The sequence below is a fragment of the Felis catus genome, chromosome C1 (assembly GCF_018350175.1).
Source record: "Felis catus isolate Fca126 chromosome C1, F.catus_Fca126_mat1.0, whole genome shotgun sequence".
NCBI lineage: Eukaryota > Metazoa > Chordata > Mammalia > Carnivora > Felidae > Felis > Felis catus.
Genome location: NC_058375.1, coordinates 83,470,344 through 83,490,667, shown reverse-complemented (window position 1 = coordinate 83,490,667; position 20,324 = coordinate 83,470,344).

The following is a 20,324-nucleotide window of genomic DNA, read 5'->3' as shown; positions in this document are numbered from 1 at the left end:
CAAAAATTCCTTTGAAATGTCAACCAAGAAAGTTTTTGGGATATTACTCAATATTGTAATACAGAAAATAAGGATAAATATATTTTAAAATAGGCTTAGTTGAAACGGGATGGGAATGGCATTTTATGGCAAGAATATACTCCACATAGATATGGAAATAAAGCTTTGGAAGGAACAGAGAATAAGAAAATACAAGAAGGGGACAAAAGAAGTAAAGCCATTGGAAATTTTTGTAAAGAATTTCCACAACACTCTCATAAACGCTGTAAGGCTATCATAAAGGCAAGGCACAGTGTTTGTTAAAGAGGGACTTCAAGTACCTACACTTTCTACCAAAGCAGAGTATCTGAAAACATGTTAATTATATTGATAATAAATGTATGTCCAGAAGGATGCCAGGAAAGCAACAAGAGTTAGAATATCTAGACTTAATTTTCACCAATGTGGAAAAACATGTTGGTGGTTCAAAAGTGTTAGGGCAATTAAAAAAAATGGTGGCCGTGCAATCAGTATGGTTCTCTTCTCTGTGTACTAGTTTCCTGCCTGCTTCACTGACATCTTACAGATTCCCTTTCCAGCTTAGGAGGGAAATTCCTGGGTTCTGTGAGATATGTCATAGGGGTAAGGTGAAAATCACTTACAGATTGTAGATTATGGAGCAGAGGAAGATTAGAAAGTCAAGAACAAAGGGTAAGCCTAGGATTAACTAAAACACTCTATTAATATCTCCATTTGAGGAAAATGTGCTGAGATGCTGAAGGTGTGCCAAGGCGATAGACTAGGAACCCATGCCCTAGATGGAGAGGCTTTTGAGAGCATTCCTAAAGTCACTGAGATGGGAGAATTTGCTTTAGCACTACAGGGAGCAGCCCTTCAAACATGACCCAACCCTTAAATTTTATTTTATTTTTTTAGGATTTTCTTATCTTCCTCTTCTCTTATTGTGAAAAAAAGAAAAAAAGAGTCATTCCAATGATTTTTCTAATCTGTACATCCTGACAACTCTCAGATCTTTTCTGGTAGCCTCATCCTCTCCTCTGAACTCCACATCATATTTCCATTTGGGCATCTTACCAGTAATTCTAAGTTATCTTAGAGTCCAAACTTCTTCCTCTTTTTACTTAAAATCTGAAGCTTTTAATATTACCATATACCAAATATTCCAAGGTAGAACTATTCTTCACTATTTCCTTACTTTCATGGTCCCTATATTTAGCTGATCACCAGTTATATACTTCATGAACACCTCTCAGGTCTTTACTACTTTTTTATTAGTGCAGCTTTCAGTCTTATCTCGACTCTTAGTCACATTTTGTCTTTTTTAAAAAAATGTTTATTTATTTATTTTGAGAAGGAGTGGAGGAGAGGGCAGGGGAGGGACAGAGACAGAAAGGAGAGAGAAAATCCCAAGCAGGCTCCATGCTGTCAGTGCAGGGCCTGATGAGGGGCTCCATCTCACAAACATGAGATCATGATCTGAGCCTAAAACAAGAGTCAGATGCTTAACAAACTGAGGCACCTCGCCACCCCCATTTTGTCTTTAATATTAAAATTTGTCTCCACACTTAGCCTTTCTTCCCTCCAAGCCAGTATCCATATCAGTGTTTTCCTTCTATAATACCAACATGATTGGATCAAATTTTGCCTTGAGGAGGTATCATTTCCTCCCTGTAGGATATCTGATGGTAAAGAATCATTCAAAAAGCATGGATAGTTTTAAATTATATGAATTGTATAAATATACCATAACCGATTTACCCATTCTGCTACTGATGAATATTTGGGTTGTGTCCTAGTTTTGGCTAAAGTGAATAGTGCTGCTGTGATCATTAAACAATGTAATATGTAAATATTTATGCCCATATATGCAATATATAACATATATGTAATGTACACAAATTTATTAATTTATTTATGCTAATTTCTGTTGGGTGTATACCTGTAAGTGGAATTGCTGGTGGCACATATGTGCAGCTTAAATTTATGCTGCCAGACCATTGTCCAAAGTAGTTGTATCAGCTTATATTTGCACTAGTACCACATGAGTTTCCGTGGGCACCACGTCCTCAACAATACTAGCATTATCTGTATTTTTCATTGTATTCATTCTAGCGGGTAAATAGTGGTATCTCAGTCTTGTTTTCATTTTCACGAAGTTGATAATCAGTGAAATTGACCACCATTAGCATATTCTTTGGCCATTTGGATGTCCTCTTTTGTGAACTGTCTATTTAAGTCATTTGCCTGTGTTTCTACTGGACTGTATGCTTTTTTCTTATTGATTTGAAGGTGGTCAGTATATTCTAGATAAAAATCTTTTGTCATATATCTTCTACTAGTGTATCTTGGTTTTTATCTTATTAATTTTTTTTTTTGATCGATGGACATTCTTAATTCTCTGTAGTAAAACTTACATATTTAACTCAAGTATTATACAATTAATCATTTTCCCTTTATTAAATTAATGCAGTGTCCTGATTAATAAATCTTTGCTTCTTCCAACAAAGCATCTGTTATATATTTTTTCTTAATGTTTATTTTTTTAACTTCAGTAATTTAATCTACAATCCTTATGAAATTTACTTTTCTGTATGTTATAAGGTTGTTGCTGTTTTTATATACTAACAGTAAAACGTGACAAAGAAATAAAGAAAACACTCCCATTCACAATAGCATCAACCAGTAAAATACTTAGGAAAAAAATTTAACCAAGGAGTTGAAAGATAATGTACAGTGAAAACTACAAGACTTTCATGAAAAAAAAAATGAAGAAAACACAAAATTGAAAAGATATCCCATGTTAATGCATTGGAAGAATTACTATTGTTAAATGTTCATACTACCCAAAGCCATCTATAGATTCTACACAATCCCTATCAAAATACAATGGTGTTTTTCACAGAAAAAGAAAAAAAAAAACTCTAAAATTTGTTTGGAACCACAAAAGACTTCAAATAGCCAAAGGAAAAGAAGAACAAAGAAAGAAGAACAAAGCTGAAGGCATCACACCTCTGATTTCAAACTATCCTGCAAGACAATAGTAATCAAGACAGTATAGTACTGGCATAAAAATAAACATATTATAGGTCAAGGGAATGGAGTCAAGAGCTCAGAAATAAACACTTACATATACAGTCGACTAATACTGGACATGGGAACAAAGAATACTCAGCAGAGAAAGGATAGTCTCTTCAATAAATGGTGCTGGGTAAATTGGATAACTGCGTGCAAAATAATGAACCTGGATCCCTATCTTACACCACACACACACACACACACACACACACACACACACAACCTCAAAATGGTTAAGATTTAAACATAAGACTTGAAACTGGAAAACTGCTGAAAACGAAATAGAAAAAAAAGCTCCATGGCATTGATCCATGGCAATGATTTCACGGATATGATACCCAAACCACAAGCAACAAAGCAAAAATTAATGAGTCATAGTACATCAAACCAAAAAGCTTCTGCAAAGTAGAAGAAAGAAGTACAAAATGAAAAGACAACCTATAGAATGGGACAATATATTTGCACATCATATATGTGATAAGAGGTTAATATCCAAAATACATAAAGAGCTCACACAACTAGATAGCAAAAAACAATCTGAATTTTTAAATGGACATAGGAACTGAATATTTTTTTTCCAAAGAGAACATACAAATGGCCAGCAGGTACATGAAAAGGTACTCAACATCACTAATCATCAGGGAAATGCAAATCAAAAACACAGTGAGGTATCACCTCACACCTGTTAGAATGGGTATCATTGAAAAGACAGGACAGAAGTGTTGTCAAGGATGTGGAGAAATTAAAACTCTGTGCACTGTTGGTGAGAGTATAAACTGGTACAGCCACAACAGAAAAAAAAAGTATGGATGTTCTTCAAAAAATTAAAAATAAGAGTTACCAGATGATCCAGCAATTACACTTCTGGGTATATATCCAAAGGAAATGAAAACAGGTTCTTGAAGAGATATAGGTCAATACTCTCATGTTCATCAGAGCATTATTTACAGATGCCAAGACATGGAAACAACCTAAGTGTCTGTAAATAGATAAATCGATAAAAAAAAGATGTGGAATACACACATTAACACACAATGGAATATAACACACACACACTTACACATGCACACACACCATGGGATATTACTAAGCCACAAGAATGAAGAAAATCCTGCCATTTGGACATGAATGGACCTTAAAGGCATGAGATAAATGAAATAAGTCAGATAGAGAAAGCCAAATACTGTATGATATCACTTAAATGTGGACTCTAAAAAAGCTGAACTCATAAAAACAGAGAGTAGAGTGGTGGTTACCAAGGGGTGGGAGGTGGGAGAAATGGTGAGATGTTGGTCAAAGGGTATAAACTTCCAGTTATAAGATGAATGAGTTAAGGGGGTCTAATATACAGCATTATGACTATAGTTAATATTGTATTATATACTCGAAAGTTAAGAGAGATCACTTGCTAAAAGAAGATCATAAATATTCTCTCTCTCTCTCTCTCTCTCTCTCTCTCTCTCTCTCACACACACACACACACACACACACACACACACATACACACACACACACAGGTACTTATGTGACATGATAGAAACATTAGCTAACACTATGATGGTAATCATCTTTCAATATATAAGTATATCAAATCAACACACTGCATACCTTCAAGTTACACAGAATTAAAAAAAAAAGTTAATGTTTATTTAGTTTGAGAGAGAGAGACAGAATGTGAGTGGAAGAGGAGCAGAGAGAGGGAAACAGAATCTGGAGCCGGCTCCAGGCTCTGAGCTGTCAGCACAGAGCCTGATGCTGGGCTCAAATTCATGAACCGTGAGATCATGACCTGAGCTGACGTCAGACACTTAACTGACTGAGCCACCCAGGTGCCCCTAAACTTACACAGAATTGTGTGTCTATTATAATTCATTATAGTTGGGGGTGAGGTACCTATCCTTTTTCAATATGGATATTCAATGCAACCAGTATCCCTTATCTCCCACTGCCCTGAAGTGCCATCTTTGCTATGTATAATTAATTGGCCAATTACAGTGGGTCTGTTTCTGGATTCTCGTATTTTTCCTTGGTGTATTTATTTATTATTTGGCCATCCTGTCTTCATTTCTGCAGCTTGAAAATAAGACATAACTGGTACTTAAGTTCTTCCATTTTATTCTTCCATAAGATTGTGCTAATTTTTCTTGGATCTTTGTATAACCATACAGACTTTAGAATCAGCTAATCAGTTTCCACCAAAAACAAACAAACAAAACAAAACAAGACCTAAACAAAACAGAAAACTCTTCTGGGATTTTGACTGGGAATGTATTGAATCTATAGGTCAGTTTGGGAGAATGGCCATATTATACATTATTATTTCTTCCAATTCCTAAGCATGTTATATACTTTCATTTATTTAGATATTTACTTCCTCTCAACAAAGTTTTGCAGTTTTCAAGATACAGAGTTTACACATATTTTGTTAGATTTATTACTAGTTTATGTTTTATGCTATTATAAAAGTTATCTTTAAAATTTTTATTTTGTATCTTTTTTGTTACTTCTATATAGTTATATAATTGATTTTTGGTATATTGACCTTGCATTTAGTGATCTTGCTAAATTAACTCATAAATTTAATAATTTGTCTACATATTCTTTTGGATTTACTACATATAAAATCATATTGTGTGTAAATAATTACAGTTTTCTTTCTTCCTATAATATCCTTATACCTTTCATTTATTTCTTCATGTGTTTTTGCACTGATTGGGACCTCGAGACATGCTTGTTCCTACCCCTAATCTTTGAGGGAAGCTTTTAATAATTCACTATTAACTATGATATTTGTAGATACTGTACCAGAATTTCCTATCTTAAAACAGAAGATCCCATCTGTTCCTTGCTTGCTAATAGTTTTCTTCCATGAATGGTATTCAATTTTTCTTTATCTATTGATATGATGCATGTTTTCTCCTTTTTTTCCATTAATGTCAATTATATTGATTTTTTGTTTCTTTTTAATTTGAGTATGTTTGACACACAATGTTACATTAGTTTCAGATGTACAACATAGTGATTCCACAACGCTATATGTTATGCTATGCTCACCACAAGTAATAGATACCATTTGTCACCATACAACAAGTATTACAATACCAGTGACTATATTTGCTATGCTGTATCTTTTATTCCCATGACTTATTCATTCGATAACTGGAAGCCTGTATATCCCACTCCCCTTCATCCATTTTACCCACTGCAACCCCTATATCCCTCTGGCAACCATCAGTTTTCTCTCCATATATACAAGTCTGATTCTGCTTTATGTTTGTTAATATTTTTTATATTCTACATATAAGTGAAATAATGTGGTATTTCTCTGACATATTTCACTTATCATAATACACTGTAGGTCCATCCATGTTGTCACAAATAGCAAGATGTCATCCTTTTTATGGCTACATAATATATAAATATCCTCCAAATCTTCTTTATCTACTAATCATCAGAGAAATTCAAAATTCAAATCAAAACCATAATGAGATATCACCTTAAACTTGTCAGAATGGCTAAAATCAAAATGATGGGAAATGACAAGTGTTGCCAGGGATGTGGACAAAAAGGATGCTTGTGCACTGTTGGTGGGAATGCAAACTAGTATAGCCACTGTAGTAAACAGTATAGAGGCTCCTCAAAAATTAAAAATAAAAATACCACATGATCCAATAATTCCACTACTAGGTATTTACCCAAAGAAAACAAAAACACTAATTCAAAAAGATATATGAACCCCTATGTTTATTACAGCATTATTTTCAATAGCCAAGATATGGAAGTAGCCCAGTGTCCATCAATATATTGATTGATTTTCGATTGCTAAAGTACCATTATAATTCATGGAATAAAATGGCCCTATTTTAATATATTGCATTGTTTGATGCAGGATTTTTTTCTTCTGTGCTCATTAAAGAGATTTGGTATGATTTTGATTTTTGTACTATTTTCAGATTTTGGTATCAAAGCTATGTAGACTTCATAAAATGTATGGGAATTGTTCCCTCTGTTTTATTTTATTTATTTTGTTTTATTTATTTTATTATTGTTTTAATCCTTTAGAAGTGTGTGTGTGTGTAAAATTTGTGTTATTTATTCATAAATATTTGGAAGAATTCACTTGTGAAGTCAACTTGATAGGATGTTACTTTGTGTAAATTTTAAATATATAATGGGTTCAATTTTTAAAATATATACAGAATTATTCAATATTCTATTTATTAGCCTGACAACTTTGGCAAGTTTTGTTTCTCAAGGTGTTCGTCCCGTTTATCTAAATTGTCAAAGACATTTGTATAAAGTCATTCAGAATGTCCATGACTATTTTTTTTTTAATATCAGTAGGTCCTAATGTGATGTCTCCATCTCTGTTCCTGATATTGGTAAGTTAATTCTCTCTTTTAACTTAATCGGGCCTGAGGGGGGTTATCAATTTTACTATTCAAAAACAAAAAACAACTTCACACTTTGTTGAATTTCACTGTTCTTTGTTTGCTTTCTATTTCAATTATTTCTGCTTTTATCTTTATTATTTCCTTCAATCTACTTTTTTGTTACTTTTCTAGCTTCTTGAGATGGAAACTTAGATAGAGATGATTAGCCCTTTTTCTTTTTCTAATATGTGATTTTAAAGCTATAAATTGTCTCTAGGGAACATTCCTACAGCTACATTCCAAAAGTTTTCATATGCTGTATTGTTGTTATTTAGTTCCTAAGATTTTCTAATTTTCATTGTGGCTTTATCTTCCAACCATGCATTAGTGAAAAACACATTGCTTAATTTCCAAAAGTTGGAGATCTTCTAGTTACCTATACTATTGTTTTATAGCTTAATTCAACAGTGGCCTGGAGCCTATACTCTGAGTCTATGATTCAATTATTTAAAACTTATTTTTATGAATACTTTGTACTTTTATGGAACTTGTTAAGATTGGTTTTGGGTACATATTCAATAGGTGTTTAAAGATAATGTATATTCTATCATAATTGTATGCACTATGCAATTTATGCCAACAAATTGTTTCTTGTGTTGTCTATATCTTCTTATAATTTGTTGTCTATTCTATTAGCTATGAATAGTGATGAATTAAACTCTCATGTGCTTTGTTTACTTCTCTTTTTTACTTATGTCAATCTTTGCTCCTTTCTTTTCTTTTCTTTTCTTTTTTCTTTTCTTTTCTTTTTTTCTTTTGCTTCCTCATCCCTCCCTCCTTCTTTCTTTTCTTTCTTTCTTTCTTTTTCTTTCTTTCTTTCTCTTTCTTTCTTTCTTTCTTTTTCTTTCTTTCTTTCTCTTTCTTTCTTTCTTTCTTTCTTTCTTTCTTTCTTTCTTTCTTTCTTTCTTTCTTTCCTTCTTTTTCTCTTTCTTTCCATCCATACTTCCTTCCTTCCATCCAGCCAGCCAGCCAACCATCTATATCACTGGTAACATATATATGTTATGTGACTGAGCATATGCAAATTTCAGTTGTATATTTTGTTGTTGGCTTGACCTTTTACCAGCATGAAATATTTCTTTTTCTGTAGGAATTCTTCTATCTTAAAATCTAGTTTCTTATTTTAATGTAATACATAGCTTCCTTTTGAATAATGTTTTTTATGGTTCATCTTTTCATACCCTTTTACAGTCACTTTCTCTCTGTTCTTATACTTAAGGTGTACTTCTAATGAGCAACATAGTTAAGTTTTATTTTTTGATCATTCTGTCAGAATATTTAATCCTTTTATATTTAGTACAGTTATTGATAGGGGTTGATAAGTATTATCATATCATTTGTTGTTTAGATAACCCATCTGTTTTATAATTTTATGTCTTTTGTTACCTTCTTTAGGATCAACTATTTTTTACTATTTTACTTCACCACTATTAGTTATACACTCTTTTCTTCCTTCTTTTTTATGACTGCCAAAGTTATTAAAATATGCATCTTTGACTAAAAATTATTACTTTTTCACTGATGAGGCAATGCAAAGATCTTGGAATGGTTTCTCTTGTTTTATTCCACTCTCCCCTTTTGTGTTATTATTTGTGCTCAGCTTTATTGAGGTATAATTGACAAATAAAATTGTAAGATATTTAAAGTATTCAACACTATAATTTTATATATGTTGTAAAAAGGTTATCCTCATTGAGTTAATTATTGTGTTATTACTATGCATTTAATTATATACACATTGTAGAGCCTTCAGGACATTAGTATTATTATGTAATATAAATATTCATATATATTTACTTATATACCTACCTCTTCCTTTCTTAATTATTGTTCCCTTCTAAATTATTTGCCCTCTGTCTGAAGACCTCCGAAGACTTTTGGTTTGTTTGTCTTAGTTTAACTCCACTAGCAGCAATTCTCTCAGTATATATATGCTGAAAATGTGTATTCATCTTAGTTTTTGGAGAATATTTTCTCTAGAAATAGGATTCTTTTCCAGTACCTGGGGTATCATTTCTTGTTTTCTGGTTTTACTGTTCTTTTATTGTTTCTTTTAAGATAGCACCATCAATCTTGTTGCTCATTCAAGGCAGTATTTCTTATACCTTTACTATTGTTATACTTTTATTTTTGTTTTTAGATTTTAACAGCTTTACTATGGTGTGCCTAGGTGTAGATTGGGTTGTATAGAGCCTACTCAGGTTTGGAAGAACTTCTGAACTGGATACTGGATGTCTTCTTCATTTTTCTGATAATTTTGGCCACTGTGTATTCAAATAATTCTGCTTCATTCTCTCTCTGTTCATTTTATAAGACCCAAGTACATGTATATTACATCTTTCCACTATGTCGTTCATTTTTCTCTTATGTTTTTCCAGATTTCCATTTTTTTTCTGTGCTTCAGTTTGAATGACTTCGTTAACTCATTTTGCTCAGTTTGTATGATTTCATTAACTCATTTTGCAGTTTGTTATCCTCTATGCTGCTGTGTCTAATCTGCTAATGACCTCTCTCTGAAGTTCTCAATTTGCTATTTTATTTTTCAATTCTAAAATTTACATTTATTTTTAGGTATTATAATTTGTTGGTGAAATTCTCAATATTTTTACTTATTTTCTTCACCTTTTCCTCTACTTATTTTAATATATTAAGAATATTTATTTAAAAGTGCTTGCCTGCTATTATCATCTGTTAGCCTCTTTATTTTTTTCTGTTTTTAATCCCGTTTTTTAAAATTCATATAGTCTTGTCTTTTTGCATGTCTAGTAATTTATAATTGAATGCCACCATATGATATCATCATCTGTGTACCTTCAAAAATTGGCAAGTATCCTGTGGGAAAAATTTGCCATGTGCAAAAGGCAGTTTTCTACGCCTCCCTTTTCAGTAGGATCTTAGCCTCACAGGTTCCAAATTTCATCTTTATTATCCTGGAAGCCTGCGAAAGCTCTCCTGGTTGTTTTTGTTTGTTTGTTTGTTTGTTTGTTTGTTTTTTCTGTTCCTAAGTTCAGTCTGAGCAAGGAAAGCCTGGATTTTCATATCTTTTTCCTGAGTGCAGCATTGGCAAATATCCTCAGGGGGAAAAATATATATATATATCATCAGTCTATGAGCTTACCGCTCTTAACTTTCCCTCTGTCCAAAATCTTATGTCTCCCTAGTCCTGCTTCTGCAGTTCTCCAGTGCCTTTAGACATGTGCATTAAAAAAAAAAATCATAGATGTTATTTTTAGAGCAATTTTAGGTTTAAGAAATTTGGTCAGAGAGTGCACAGACTCTTATGCATATTTTAATCTCCTTTTATTGTTGTTCTCAACAGGTCTACTGCAAGATACTCTATCATACCAACAAGTGGATGTACCTCTTAAGTGGTACTTGTTGAAAGGATCAATATATTAGTAAAGAAACATTAACTTGACATCTACGTATAAGCTCTCTAAGTAGTAAATAATATACTTACATATTTAAATAACAAGATTGGAAAAACATTTTCAGCATATATAAAAAGACTTTATTATATAAAGAGTTTATAGAAGTTGATTTTGGAATAATACCTCAATAGCTAGATGGATAAAGTTTATAAAAGTTTTAACGTGAAGGTAGATTTAGTTGATTCACACTTAAGAATTTGCTAACTTATTTATCAAAAAATACAAATAAAAATAAGGATATTTTGCTTATTAAGTCAGTTCAAATAACTGCTAGATATGATTTCCTAGGTCTTAGATCCTGATCCTTAATGCTAGCTGTTAGCTAGATTTTGCTGTAAACTGAAAAATGATGTCATCAAATCCTGGTGCTACCCTTGGTCTTACCACAAGAATTAACACCATCTTGAAATTCCTGCCACTTTGCTCCAATCCACTAGCTTACACTTAGAAATTATAATCTCAGACCAAATCAAGCCTGAGTCTGCCAATCCTTTTCAACCATGATTTGATTTGCTTACCACCCTCGTTGGTATTTATGCTATTATCAGAAGAATCCCCTTCTGCTTCCCCTTCCCATTCCTGTCTTCCCTTTCCATGCCAAAGTCCAATTACTCCTAATATTAAAGTATATGTGGGTTATAATATATCCACCATTTATGTGGTAGTGGTAAAATTGGTAATTTTAAATATCATTAGTGTCAGAACAAGGTTTTAGGCTATGTTAAGAAAGCAGAAAAATATAAAGAAAGCAACTAAATGTTCAAAAATAAGAAAATGGTTGGGGAAATTATCAATTTGTGTATTTTTAAACAATCAACACCTTAGTGCACATAGTATTTTATTTTTATTTATTTATTATTTTTGAATGTTTATTTTTGAGACAGACTGAGAGACAGAGAATGAGTCAGAGAGAGGCAGAGAGGGAGACACAGAATCCAAAGCAGGCTGCAGGCTCTGAGCTGTCAGCACAGAGCCTGATGTGAGGCTCGAACCCACAAACCACAAGATCATGGCCTGAGCTGAAACTGAATGCTTAACCAACTGAGACACCCAGGCGCCCCAGTGCACATACTATTTTAAATGGCTTAAAATATATATATTTGGAATGTCATGGGTAAGATAAATACATAAAAAGGCAAAGAAAAAGTTAAATGTTTAGAGAAATTAAAATCAGAGATAAGATGAGTTGCAAAACATGCATGGGTTTTATAGGGTTTTGAAGAAAAATTAACCTCTGCTCTTTGAGGCTCCTAGCAGCCGAAGAAGAGAGCTGATTATGGTACTCACAAGTGTTTGAAAGATTAAAAAACAAACAAACAACCTCTCCCCCCCCAAAAAAAAAACCCAAAACAAAGAAAACAGTTGATTAGGAGCAATATGATCCTGAGACCTGAGAGGAATTTCTGCCTTAGGTAAGTTCCTTCTCACCTACATGAAATAATTTTTTAAAATATTTTGAGCAGGCAACTGTTTTTTTTTTTCAAAAGAAGTTTTATACCAATTCCCAATATTTAAAGCAGTAAACTAGATTAAATGGATCTGCTCAGATAAAAGGAACTTGATAAAATTTCCCTGGCAAAGAAAAGTCTTAGGAAGAATAAAAACGAAAGAACATCTTCCAAGTGAGGCAGACTAGGAGAGACACCAGCTCAATCATTTACAACATGAGACTAAGCAAACCACTAACCTCTTTGAATCTCAGTTTCCTTACCTTTGAAGCATAGTAATCCTTCCTTAAAGGATTATAAAGCTTAAATAAATGAGAAAAAGTATGTAAAACACCTGGTACATAGAATGTCCTACAAAAAAATGATTTCCTTCCTTCTCTGCTTTTGGCGATTCATATTTCCAACATCTTCTTAGATTGATTTTGTTATTATAACAGGTTTATATGTTAATTAAGCTATAGATAAGAGCTTTTTTTTGTGTGTGTGTGTAGACACCAGGGTCTATTAACTAATTAAAATTAAGATTCTGGTACTTGTGTCAGGTGCTCTGCTAGGCACTGCACTAAGTGATGATATGATGAGACATGCATTTTTTTTAAAGATTTTATGTTTTTAAATAATCTCTACACCTAACATGTGGCTCCAACTCATGACTCTGAGATCAAGTGTCACATGCTTTACCAACTGAGTTAGCCAGACACTGCAATATATACTTATGATTACTAATCTCCCTGTATATCTATGGTTACAGTCTCTCTCTCATACATAATATAAAGGACTTGCATTTTTTCTATTGACTAGCATTCTCTGCAGTTTATCTCTCTTAATGATCTTTTGAAAAGTCAGCATTTACATTTATCATTCTGTTTTTTCTCATTTATAAATTATTAATCTATCATTTTATTAATTCTTCTATGATTTTCTTATACTCACTTCAAAGAATTATTTCTAGCTTCTCTGCTTCAATGATTAATTCACAAATTTTCATTCTTTCTTGTTTAATATAAAATCATTCTATTTAAGCATTAAATTTTCTTCTGAGTAAAGATTTGGCAGCATCCCACCAGTTTTAAACCTTCTGTAATTATAGTTTTGATTCCATCGTTTAGCTGAGTTAAAAGAATTTTTCCTTTTAGAGTGGCCAAAGCTGCTAGCTACCCCAGAAACAAAACATCTCTTATTCTCTTATACAATAATATATTGTTTAGCTGAGCACATGGTCACCAATCTAAAGACTAGTAGTTTTAGCTGTTGCCATGTTACTTATACCAGGCAAACTTTTGATGATGCAAACTTTTACTCTGAAAATGAGTGTGCCTTCTCTCAATGCCTGGAATACACACACAAAGGAGAGAGGAGCTGGAATAGTATAGAAGCCACAGGTGGGGTGTGTAGAATAAACAAATAGAAGATGCCTGGGTCCTGGACACCAAAGAGCTGCTATATGTACCCTGATGGCTTATGACAGAAATGCTTATGAGACAAAAACAGAAATAAACAAACAAACAAAAAAAACAACTTCTATCTAATTCAGGAACTATTATTTTAAGGCTCTGCATCAATGGGTGTAATTATATTATAACTAATACAGTTAATAACACCATCATTATCAAAGAATATAGAATGCACAGTTTCTGCCTGGAATGTGTTGAGATATTTTTGGTTACCTAATAAATGATCAAGTTGTGTAAATATTCCTGTATTTTGTTAGTTTTCAAAGATAAATAGCTATGTACATATGTATAAGCTTTGCATATATTTATATTTATATATTATTCAATCTACCTCATTAATCATGTTATTTCCATATTATGCTCTATAAATACTATCGCTATGGAATGTTAATAGGTTCACCTCAAAATAAAATGTTTCAAGGTCCCCATATGCCTTGCTTCGTGTCTTTATTATAGAGGTTAATAATACAGACTCTGGACTAGGTTGTCTGAATTCTAGTTTCCCCAGTTGATAGGCTGTGTGAATTTGGACAAGTAATTTAATCTCATTTTTCCAGTTTCCATGTTAGTAAAGTTTGGAAAATAATAGTACTTATCTCATAAGATTGTTATGAGTATTGTAGGATGAAAATATACTAAGCACTTAGAACAGTATCTAACAGAGTAAGCATTTTTAAAAACAGCTAGGTATTGCTACATTGCATATAAAAGGCCCTGCGAGGTAATAGAGTTATGGAATCTGTTTAATATTGCTTATTCTAGCATTTTGAATCTTGACTGTGGAATAATTTGGGTATAGCCAGGGGAAGAAAATGTGTTCTGTGGAATACTTGTTTTGGAAATACTGAACTAGATTATTCAGATCCAATGCATATTGCAAATTCTTCATCTTACCATGGGGTACATGAATGTAATTTGAGAAGTCTGTGAACCTCCTGAAATTGATACGGGCTTTAAGTATAAATGCATATATATTCTATATACTTACATATATAAGTATAAATGTATATACATACATATATATGTGTGTATATATATGTCTATCTATCTATCTATCTATCTATCTATCTATCTATCTCCGGGACAGATCCATAAGGAGAGTTATTCTTATTCCCAAATTCTCCATCTGCATTTTATTGTCCATTGAAACATTGTCCATTGAAATATCTATCTATCTATCTATCTATCTATCTATCTATCTATCTCCATAAGGAGAGTTATTCTTATTCCCAAATTCTCCATCTGCATTTTATTGCCCATTGAAACATTAGATTAAAAATAGTAGAAGTCGCCTTCTACTGTCTTATTGTTCTGCTCTTTCTTGTTGACTTTCCCAAGTTTATCTTCATCATTGTTAAACTTTTTGAAGTATCAATGGATTTTTATTCCTTTAAAATAATTTTTAATTTCTTTATAATTTTCTTATTTTAAGTCATTCCTTTTTGTTTATTAAAACAATTTTTAAATATTTATTTATTTTTGAGAGAGACAGAGTGTGAGTGGGGGAGGGGCAGAGAGACAAAGTGAGACACAGAATCCGAAGCAGACTCCAGGCTGTCAGCACAGAGCCCCAGGCAGGACTTGAACTCACAAATTGTGATATCATAACCTGAACTGAAGTTGAATGCCTAACCAATTGAGCCACCCAGGTGGCCCTTAAGTCATTCCTTTACCTTTGCATCTGAACATTTTCTCTCTAAATAACTTTCTCCTGTTTTATAAAAAGCAATGATTCTTACATAATGGTATTGAATGCTAATTGTTTTCTAATATTTTCTTTTGGGTCCCACAGCAAATCATTTTCAGAAACAAAGCCTTTATACCAGGGCATCTAGATGCTGTTCCCTTTTTACTTTTTTGAACTGTTATACATTCAGGTTTGGTTATTATTTTATTTGTTTTTCTCATTCTTAGACAAGATAATATCTAACTCCAGGATAAATGAGTCGGTTTAGATGGTGAGTAAACTTTCTTGTTCCAACATGTTTTCCAACAGTGATTTTGGATACATTTCACAATTTTTAGCAGATTTTGCTATTTGCCTATTATTCTTCTCTTACTTGAAAGAAAATCTTTTTTATTCCCACAGCTGATACTCTAATACCTCACACTAGTGCAAATATCTTTGCATAAAATATAATAAAATAACTCAGCTTACTAGGTTGACATTACTCCAATATACATATTGGACAATGACATTAAAGGAAATAAAAGCTCATTGGATATCATTTGCAAATATCTTCTCCCATTCAGTGGCATGGTTTTTTTGTTTGTTTGTTTTGTTGATGGTTTCCTTTGCTGTGCAACAACATTTTTTTATTTTGATGTAGTTCCAATAGTTTATTTTTGTTTTTGTTTCTCCTGCCTTAGGAGACATATGTAGAAAACTGTTGCCACACCCAATGTCAGAGAGATTACTGCCTTGGCTCTTTTCTAGGATATTTATGGTTTCAGGTCTCACATGTAGATCTTTAATCCATTTTGAGTTTATTTTTGTGTATGATGTAAGACAATGGTTCAGTTTCATTCTTTTGTATGTAGCTGTCCAGTTTTCCCAGCACCATTTATTGAAGAGACTGTCTTTTCCCCAGTGTATTTGCTTGCCTCCTTTGTCATAGATTATATGGTTCCATACAAATTTTAGTGTTATTTGTTCCACTTCTGTGAAAGGTGTTATTGGTATTTTGATAGGGAATAGATTGAATCTGTAGATTGCTTTGGGTAGTATGGACATTCAAACAATAATAATACTTCTATTCCATGAGTATGGAGTGTATTTCCATTTGTCTGTGTCATTTTCAATTTCTTTCATCAGGGGTTAATATGCAAAATATATTAAAAAAACTTATACAATTCAACACCAAACAGACAGACATAAAAAAAGCACAAACAATCTGATTACAAAATGGGCAGAAAGCCTGAATAGACATTTTTCCAAAGAAGACATACAAATGACCAATGGACACAGGACAAGATACTCAACATCACTAATCATCAGGGAAATGCAAATCAATACCACGATGAGATATTATTTTATATCAGTTAGAATAGCTAAAATCAAAATGACAAGAAATAACAAGTGTTGGCGAGAATGTAGAGAAAAAGAAACCCTCATGCAGTCTTGGTGAGAATGTAAATTGGTACAGCCACTGTAGAAAACAGGATGAGTTTCCTCAAAAAATTAAAGATAGATTTACCATATGATTCAATAATTCCACTACAGGGTATTCACCCAAAGAAAACACTAATTTGAAAAGATATGTGCACCGCTATGTTTATTACAGCATTATTACAATAGCCAAGATATGAAAGCCACCTTAGTGTCCATCAGTAGATAAATGTATAAGGAAAATGTAGTACACACACACACACACACACACACACACACACACAGACACACACATATACACGTGTGTGTGCGCACATGCGCACACACACACAAATATTACACAGCTGTAAAAAAATGAGATTGTGCCATTTGAGACAACATGGATGGACCTAGAGAGTATGATCCTAAATGAAATAAGTCAGAGTGAGAAAGACAAATACCATATGATTCCACTCATTAAGTGGAATCTAAACAGCAGCAACAACAAGATCAATGAATAAACAAACAAAAAGTAGAATCAGAGCTATAAATAGAGAATAAACTAATGGTTCCCAGAGGGGAGGATGGTGGGGGTTGGGCAAAATGGGTGAAGGGGAGAGAGAGACACAGGCTTCCTGTTATGGAATGAATAAGTCACAGGGCAAAAAGTCACAGCATAAGGAATACAGTTAATGATATTGTAATTGCAATGTAGTGAGACAGATGGTGCTACACTTGTGGTGAATATAGCATAATATATAATCTCATGAAATCACTGAATTGGACACCTGAAACTAATGTAACATTGGTGTGCCAACTATACTCAAATAAAAAAGTAAATAAATCAGTAGACTTTGAGTAAAGCAAATTATCCTCCCTAATGTGGGTAGGCCCCACCCAATCAGTTGAAGGCCTTAACAGAAAAAGACTGAGGTCCCCCAAAGAGGAAAGAATTCTGACTGAAGTTGAAAAATCAACTCTCCCCTAGGTCTCCAGCTTGCTGGCTTGCCCTGCAGATTTTGAACTTGCTAGCTTCCATAGTCTTGTGTGCCAACTTCTTTAAATAAATTTCTATTTATTCTCATACACACACAAATAAAATAAAATAAAATATTCAGTTATTTGAAAAAAAATTAGACAATATTCTTCATGAATATAGATGTAAGATCTGTAACAAATAATAATTACTAACATTTTTTATTGCTTTTATCTATCCTAATATATATTTGATTGCACAGTATTTTTATTTCTATTTCTGCAATATCATCTACCTCCTGTTTTCCATTCTTTCTCTTACTGTCCTATTTCATATTTTTTAAACTTTATTTATTTTATTTTTTATAGAGAGAGAGCATGAGTAGGGGAGGAGCAGAGAGAGAGGGAGAGTGAGAGAATCCCAAGCAGGCCCCATGCTGTCAGCATGGAGCCAAATGTGAAGCTCAAACCCACAAATCTGTAAGATAATGACCTGAGCTGTAATCAAGAGTTGGATGCTTAACTGACTGAGCCACCCAGGTGCCCTCCTTGTATTTCATATTCTTGATGCCTATCATCTGGATTATTACAGTAACTTTCCAATTTGTCTCCCTACCTTCACTTCATTTTCACTGCCCTCCACCAGTTTTCTTTCTAAACCCAACGTCTCATCATGCAACCCCAGGATTTGAGAGTTGAAATACTTTCAATAGTTTCACAGGTTTATGTAATACAATTAAATACTTCTTGTCCCAACATTTGAAATTCTCCATTACTATGGTCAATCTGCTTTTTTAGACTTTTATACCACTATACACGTTGTATGTTCATATGTTCATTATATACATTGTATGTAATCTTGCCCCATTTTTTTAACGCTAATACCTTTGCTATACTGTTCCTTGTATGTGAACTCAGCCTATTAAAATCTTATTTCTTCCCCAGTTTTTAAAAAATGTTTATTTATTTTTGAGAGAGAGAAACAGAGTGTGAGCACGGGAGGGGCAGAGAGAGAGGGCGACACAAAATCTGAAGCAGGTTCCAGGCTCTGAGTTGTTAGCACAGAGCCCAATATGGGGCTTGAACCCATGAGATGGGGGATAATGACCTAAGCCAAAGTCAGACGCTTAACCAACTGAGCCACCCAGGTGCCCGTCTTCTTGTCTAGTTTTAATCTCTCCACCTTTTATGCTCCCATGCTACTTGTTTTTAACACTTACCACATCCCACCTTACATATGTAGCATTTACTATTTATTAGACATATTTGGAACATAGATGATATCAGGTCTTATTTTCTTTCTCTGGGTGATTCCTGGCCTTCTAATTAGACTAGAAAATGTAAGAAACTGTGTCTACTAATTCTCTGTCTTCTTGTCATTTAACATAGTATTGTACACACATAAACATTAGATTATTAGTAAATAATTGATGATGGTATCTGATAGATTTAGTGGTAGATGAGAATGAAGCCTGAAATGCCTGTTCCTTCTTTCAGATGCCAGCCTCATTTGGAAATATCTGAACTTGTTTCCCCGCTTCTATTTAGCAGCATCTTTTAAACTGAAACTAAATCACACATGTCAAAATGTGTGGATTTTCTGCATCTCTGATTCTGTAATTTTCTTGTCCAATGAGTAATAAAAGTATTTTCTCACTTTTGGTTAGTTCATGGCTATCCTTCCTTATATTCCTATTCATCATTGATTCTCTTTCTCCTCACCCTACTCAAAGCTTGCTGTAAACACTGCCTCCCCCATACAGTGGAAGAACTTTCTTAATGTATATAACCATAATACTGATTTTGAATATTTTTCAATATTTGAATATTTAAGAACATTTCTCATCTAATACATACACAACTTGGGACACTGAAACTCTCACTCAGCCACAAGAAATGTCATTTATTTTTCCATTTATGGTAAAACATGCACAATACTAACCTAAACATAAACCTACTTATACACACAGAGGCAACTCATTTTAGCCTAGCTTCTTATGCTGCCTATAAAATTTTGACCTTCAATTTGAGTGCGTATAGCTTAAAAAATACTCTTCTAAATATTTCATTTAAAATCCATGCACAATTTTTTTAATCTACATACTTTTTCTTTTATTGCTCAGTTGTACATTTTTAAAATATATGTTTAAGAGGCACCATTGAAAAGATCAAAGCATTTGAACACACACAAAGAGGGTAATACTTTCTAGGAATCAGATATTTGTATTCTATGAAGAGAAATATTGGGTCAAAATATGAGATCACAAATTTGTTTCATAAAATCGTTAAACATAGCATCAACATTCATATCTCTTTAATGTATAGAATCCATAAGATAGAAAAATAAACCACAATTTCCATTAAATTCAAATAAGGAACATGTTCAAAAATGTATAAATAGGAGACCTATTTGCATCTAG